Raw genomic sequence first — 7138 nt, forward strand, 5'->3', positions numbered from 1 at the left:
ATATTGTAGCGGTTCATACTGCTACCGCCCTTACGACACTAGCACCTACTAAGCCATATGTTGGTACCCTCCCAAAGTGTGATAAGTGCAACTTTTAACACAACAGCGCCTACCGGGAGATGCACTATACAAACTGAAATAGAAAGAGGCACACTAGCCGATACTGCAGAGCACCCGCACAACAGGCCACCCAACCCACTAATGTTGGAATGAGCCAAGCGTGTTATAGTTGTAGGGAAACAGACCACTACAAGAGGAACTGTCCAAAGGACAACAACTGGAATACTAGCGTAATAGGAAGAAACCTAGCAATAGGACACGGGGAGGGAATGAAAGATCCTACAATGGTCACCGGTATGTTCCTCATCAATAACATTTATGCATGCATACTATTTGATAGTGAAGCGGAGAAAAGCTTTATGAGTTATAGGTGTAAACATCTACTCAAATAAAACTCTCCAACACTAAACTAAACATTCACCGTGGAAATGGCCAATGGAAAAACTGAAAAAACAAATGATGTATTCATAAGATGCACGCTAACTTTGAATAACCACTCCTTCCAAATCGACTTAATGCAGGTTAACATAAGGAGTTTTGATGTTATCATTAGCATAGACTGACTAAGTCCTCACCATACCGACATTATGTGTTACGAGAAGGTCATTCGCCTTCACCTACCAAGCAATGAAACCTTGGTCATATACAGTGGCAAACCTGATACAAACCTTGGCATCATCTCATGTATCAAGGCACAAAAGTGTTTACACAAGAAGAACCACGCCTTCTTAGCCCACATGGTCGATAAAAAGAAAGGAGAAAAGAACATTAAAGACATCCCAGAGGTATGTAATTTCCCCGATGTATTTCCTGAAGACCTCCCCGAAGTACCCCCGAACGATAAATCGAATTTAGAAACGACTTGATACCCGGAGCCACACCAATCACCAAGTCGCAATGCATATTAGCTCCAGTGGAGATGCAAGAAATTTCCAGTTAATTGAGCGAATTACTAGATAAGGGGTTCATAAGACCAATCTTCTCACCCTGGGGAGTTCCAGTCTTATTCGTAAAGAAGAAGGATCGATCGTTTGGCATGCGCATCGATTACCGAGAACTAAACAAGCTTACCATCAAAAACCAATACCCCCTTCCCCGGATCGACAACCTATTTGACCAGTTGCAAGGGTCAAGTTACTTTTTAAAGATAGACTTAAGATCCAGGTACCACCAGCTACGAGTCAGAGAGGAAGATATCCCCAAGACCACATTTCGAACTCGCTACAACCACAATGAATTCGTAGTAATGCCCTTCGGCCTAACAAATGTGTCGGCAGCATTTATGGACCTAATGAACAAGGTGTGCCGGCTTTACCTAGACAAAATTGTGATAGTATTCATCGATGATATACTAGTCTACTCACGAAGTAAGGAAGAACACAGTCAACACCTATGGCAAGTTTTGGAAACATTAAGGGTGGAGAAGATGTATGCGAAGTTCTCCAAATGCGAGTTCTGGATCCGAAGGGTGGATTTCTTAGGTCATGTGGTCAGCAAAGAAGGGATACATGTGGACCCTACCAAAATCAAGGCAATTGAAGGATGGGCAACACCAATAACTCCAACAGAGATCAAACAATTCTTAGGCCTCGCTAGTTACTACAAGTGGTTTATATAGAATTTCTCCAAGATCGCTAAGCTGCTCACTGCCCTAACTCGGAAGGGTGTAACCTTCATCTGGGAGAGGAAACAAGAGGCTGCTTTGCAAACCTTGAAACAAGCACTATGCAGCGCCCCAGTATTGTCTCTCCTAGAAGGGACAGAAGACTTCGTGGTCTATTATGACGCATCCAATTAATGATTAGGTTGTATACTCATGCAGAGAGGAAAGGTCATACCCTACGCATCAAGAAAGCTAAATACCTATGAGGTGAACTACACCACACATGACCTCGAGTTGGGATCAGTAATGTTTTCACTAAAGATCCAGAGGCACTACTGTCACACCCCCAAACCGGAAAGGCGGAAATTTTCGGGGGCGGAGGATGTCATGTTCAGTATCATAACAATGCATAATAGTAAAACAAGCAACAACACCAAATATATATATATATATATATATATATATATATATATATATATATATATCAAAGTAAAAGACGAGTCTTGAAAGTTCTTCGTCTTTACAAAACCTTGTCTAATGTACCTGTCTACTGGTGACCTGAGAATACAAGTTATTTTGAAAGAGAGGATTAGCATTTAAGCTGGCGAGTTCATAAGTATTTTAGTGTCAAATGTTTGTATAAGTTGATGAAAGTGTTTGTAAGTGTTTGATGTAAATGTTTGGAAGTGTTTGATGTAAATGTTTATATCTCCAAGCAAATCCTATATTTTCTACTTATAATGAAATGTAGTCTTCTACCAAGACCCGACTGTTTTGTATGTTTATTCTTTTGTAAAGTGAGTGTTTTTCCCAAGTATGACTATCATTACCAAAAAATAGTATACATTACTGTTTATGTGAGAAGATCACTATACGAATGGAATGGGAAAATGAAGATGTACAATAGTATTGTATAAAGTAACTACTGATGTACTAACTACCTTAAACCAATTGTTTAGTTAAGGTAAAATGTGATGAGATTATAACCATACTTGATTGACTAGTAAAACACGACGATCAAAGACATCGAAATGGTATGACATTCATCACTTGCAGACCTGCAGGCCCCATTGTAGCTAGCAACAAGGTGTAGGATGGTCAATCCCATATAGATCTATACACAAATTCACGCTCTCCCTCCAGGAGACTCTGGTTAAAAAATGTGAGATAGAAGTATATTGTCATGCCATGAATTAGTGGCTCACATTAATGTTATAGTGTTCTTGTATTAGTGTAGTATGTTCCTTCTGTTCTGGTGTATAGTATGTTCTCTCTGTTCTAGTGTATAGTATGTTCTCTTTGTTCTAGTATATAGTATGTTCTTTCTATTTTTGTCGTTATAGTATGTTTGAACTGATTTATGTATGAACCGACTCTTGTAAGTTTCATTGTTCTAGAAATAGTGAGTAGTAATCCTCTAAACTATACCTATTATAGTTTACTACTACTGTTGTTTAAATGACTGATCATGTTTGTACACCTTTGCTACCCAAACGTATTGAACTGATTGGAAGAACTTTTATATCTACATACATATACATAATATCTAACTAAGATTCAAATCACACTCGGTCAAAAAACCGATACCCCAAGTCCACAACTAAACAAGGAACAAGAAATAAAGCGAGTTATCAATCCTAAGCCCTTTCAACCTTTTTTATAAAACTATATCTATATAGACATGATTTTGACAATATATAAGTTTAAAAGAGTTTAGCATATAAAAGATTTTTAACCATTTGAATGGTTATTGATGACTTGATGTCAGATTATAAAATGTTTTGAAATAGTTTGTTTGATAACACAGTTTTAAAGTATAAGAAATCCTCTTGTTTGATAGTTGTAAATCACATGTGATTGATACTACAACTATAATGTTTTCTACTTGTATTCCCCCCCAGCTCCACCCCCCATAAAAGCATTTAAAATCATTTAAAAGATAAGTTTAGGGGTATGAACTCACCTGTAGTGAGTGATTCGAATGTAAGATCAATATAGGATTCTAAGTGTCAAGTGAAGTCTCAAGCACAAACGATTCTTATTAAGCATATAATGACACATGTATGAATATAATAGTGTATAGAACAACTAATCATGTAAGGGAACAACCTTAGGAACTAGGAAACACTTGGAATGAAGTGTTACAATCACATATGATTTTATAAAGGGTGTTAACGGCCACACAAGGGTGTGTTTACGGCCAAAGGGTGTTCACGGCCAAGGCGTTTACGGCCAACACAAGAACTTGAAGGGTTTTCAGCCATGGCTTGAAGGGTTCACGGCCACCTTATGAACTAAGAAGGGTTTACGACCATATGAAGGGTTTATGGCCATAAACTCTTGATGTTCATGCATAAAATGGTTGATTGTTGGTTGTAATTCAAGAGCTTCTAATGGATAACCAGTATATGGAAAGGATACTTACGTTTTGGAAGATTTAAGGGGTGATTACAGCCCAAAGAACTAGTATGTGTTCTTGGTGTTCTTGATGATTTGAATATCTAACCCAAAAGAGATGAATTCATGGATGAAATCATAGGGTTTTACTAGATCAAGAAGGATATCAACTAATAATGAAAGAATCACTTACAAATTTGAACTAAAATAGAAGTGTTCTTGATGATACTTGAGAGTGAAATGAGAATTCTTGATTGGAAGTTGTGAGAAAAGAAGAAGAGTGAGGGATCTTCATACATAAGAAGAATAGTTTACAGGTGCCAAGAGTTTACGGCCGTAAACTCTAGTTTGCGGTCGTACACTCCTTGTGATGGAGTTTCCGGCTTGAATGCAACACAATGAACTTTAGTTAACACATCCTAACACTCAATCCTTGAATGTACTAGGCTTAGAACAATCAAATAGACCCTTAAAAATGTTAAAAGATAGCAGAAACAAGTCTGACTTTTGATTGAATTGAATGGCTTTACAAGATAGAAATTTTAGTTTGTCACATCATCCCCCCGTTAGAGAGAATATCGTCCCGAAATTAGAGTTTAAGAAAATATAGATAGAATAAGCGAAAAGATGAGGATATTTCAGTTTTATTTGATCCTCACGCTCCCAAGTGAATTCAGGTCCCCGCTTGGCATTCCAGCGAACCTTCACTATTGGCATACCGCTTTGCTTTGTTTGCTTTAACTCTCGGTCCATGATCTCTATTGGTTCTTCCATGAAGTTGAGGCTCTCGTTGATCTCGATCTTGTCGAGTGGGATTACAAGAGTCTCATTGGATAGACACTTTTTCAAATTCGAAACGTGGAAAGTAGGGTGTACGTTACTAAGTTCCTGAGTTAGTTTGAGTTTGTAAGCTACAGGGCCGATTCTCGCGAGAATCTCGAAATGCCATAGGTATCTTGGATTTAGCTTTCCACAATTTCCAAAGCGTATCAAGCCCGTCCAGGATGAGACCTTCAAAAGAACACGGTCACCAACCTGGAATTCCAAAGGTTTCCTTCTCTTGTCTGCGTAGCTTTTGTATCAGTATCAAGAGGCTTTCAATCGTTTACGAATCTGAACGATCTTCTCTATCGTTTCCCGTATGATATTCAGACGTGTGAGAGTGTTGTTAGGAACTCGTCCTTTAGCCAACTGTGTGTCTCCCACCTCAACCCGGCACAGAGGGGATCTACACTTTCGGCCATAGAGGGCTTCAAATGGAGAAACCTTTATGCTCGTGTGATAACTATTATTGTAGGACAACTCGACAAGGGGTACATGAGTATCCCATGCCCTCCCAAAGTCTATCACACAGGCTCACAACATATCTTCCAAGGTTTGAATAGTCCTACCACTTTTCCCATCAATTTGCGGATGGTAGACTATACTCATGTCCAGCTTAGTTCCTAAGGAACCTTGTAGGGACTGCCAGAACCTTGAAGTGAATCTACTATCTCTATCAGAGATAATGGATATGGGAACACCATGCAGTCGTACGGTCTCCCTAATGTAAGTTGTCATTAGTTTCTCCATCTTGTCTGTTTCTTTGATAGGCAGGAAGTGTGAGGACTTTGTTAACCTGTCTACAATTATCCAAATGGTATCGAGACCACCCGTTGTCTTGGGCAACTTGGTTATGAAGTCCATTGTGATCTGCTCCCACTTCCATTCTTGTTACTTCGGTTGCTATAGTAGACCTGAAGGTTTCTGGTATTCGACCTTAACCTTGGTGCAAGTAAGACACTTACTCATGAAGGTAGCAATCTCTTCTTTCATGTTAGGCCACCATAATAGTTTTTTGAGGTCAAGATACATCTTATCTGTAACACCCAGAGTTCAGAAGAGCAAAGTTCAGGGTGCTTAGTGTAAATATGGAAGACTGACTCGGCGAGTCAATGGGTAGACTTGGCGAGTCAGAGGAGTGAATCGGCGAGTTGGTGTTAGCTGGAGAGAACCCTAATTTTTAGGGTTGTGCCTTATATAAAGGACATTATAACCCACCCTCAACCTCTTTGTTACCTTCCAATACCCAGAAAACCCTAAAATCGTGTATAACCTCCATTGATGAAGAATTAAAGCTTGGGAAGAGTAATTGAGAATAAGAAGGTTGAAGATCAAGAGGCTAGCATCTGGATATCATTGTAGATCAAGGATCTACTCCTCCTTTGGATCATTTCTGAGGTAACAATCTTTTACCTTGAGTTTCCTTCTTCTAGATTCGTTCTTGGTTTCTATTTTTGGGATTATGGCTTGAGTGGAATCAATTTCAAGTTTAGAAGCTAGATCTAAAGTTGAAACTTCAGATCCAAGCTTGTAATGATCCTATTTGTTGTAAAGGTGTTGTCCTAGAGTGGTTGGTGAAGTCTCTTTGCCTTAAGCCATAGCCCTAGAGTATTTTGGGATTATTTCCCCATGGTTTCACGTAAAGTTTGCACCTTTACGTGTGGGGAAGGTTGTTGGAGGTTGGATCTATGGATTAGAGCCCCTGCATGGCTTGGAAAGCCACTGTATGGATTAAGAACTAGATGTACTCGACGAGTCACATGGGTGTACTCGGCGAGTTGGATGAAGATAGGCAGGGACTCGACGAGTTGGAAGAACAACTTAGCGAGTTTGTTGAAGATTGCCTTGGACTCGGCAAGTCTATTCTTGGACTCAGTGAGTTTGGTCGCGAAGTCCTAACCTGTTTGGTTGTGCTGTGAATCGGTGAGTCGAGGGACGACTCGGTGAGTTGAGCAGGAAGTGACTCAAAGTTCGTGGGACTCGGCGAGTCTTGGGGCGACTCGGCGATTTAGGTCGCGTTATGGAAGTCTTCAGAGCATAGGGACTCGACGAGTCAGCGGGTTGACTCAGCGAGTAGAGTCACTCAGGAAAGTTGACTTTGATTGAGGACTTTGACTTTGACCAAGAGTTGACCAGTTGACTTACAGGGGTAATTTGGTAATTATTGGTATTTATTGAGTTCAGTCTTTTGGTATTATCAGCGGTGGATTTCATGTTGGAGGTTGGAGTAGCATGATCTTATCTTTTCAGTTACCA

Source organism: Lactuca saligna, chromosome 7, assembly GCF_052625555.1.
Source record: "Lactuca saligna cultivar CGN05327 chromosome 7, ASM5262555v1, whole genome shotgun sequence".
Lineage (NCBI taxonomy): Eukaryota > Viridiplantae > Streptophyta > Magnoliopsida > Asterales > Asteraceae > Lactuca > Lactuca saligna.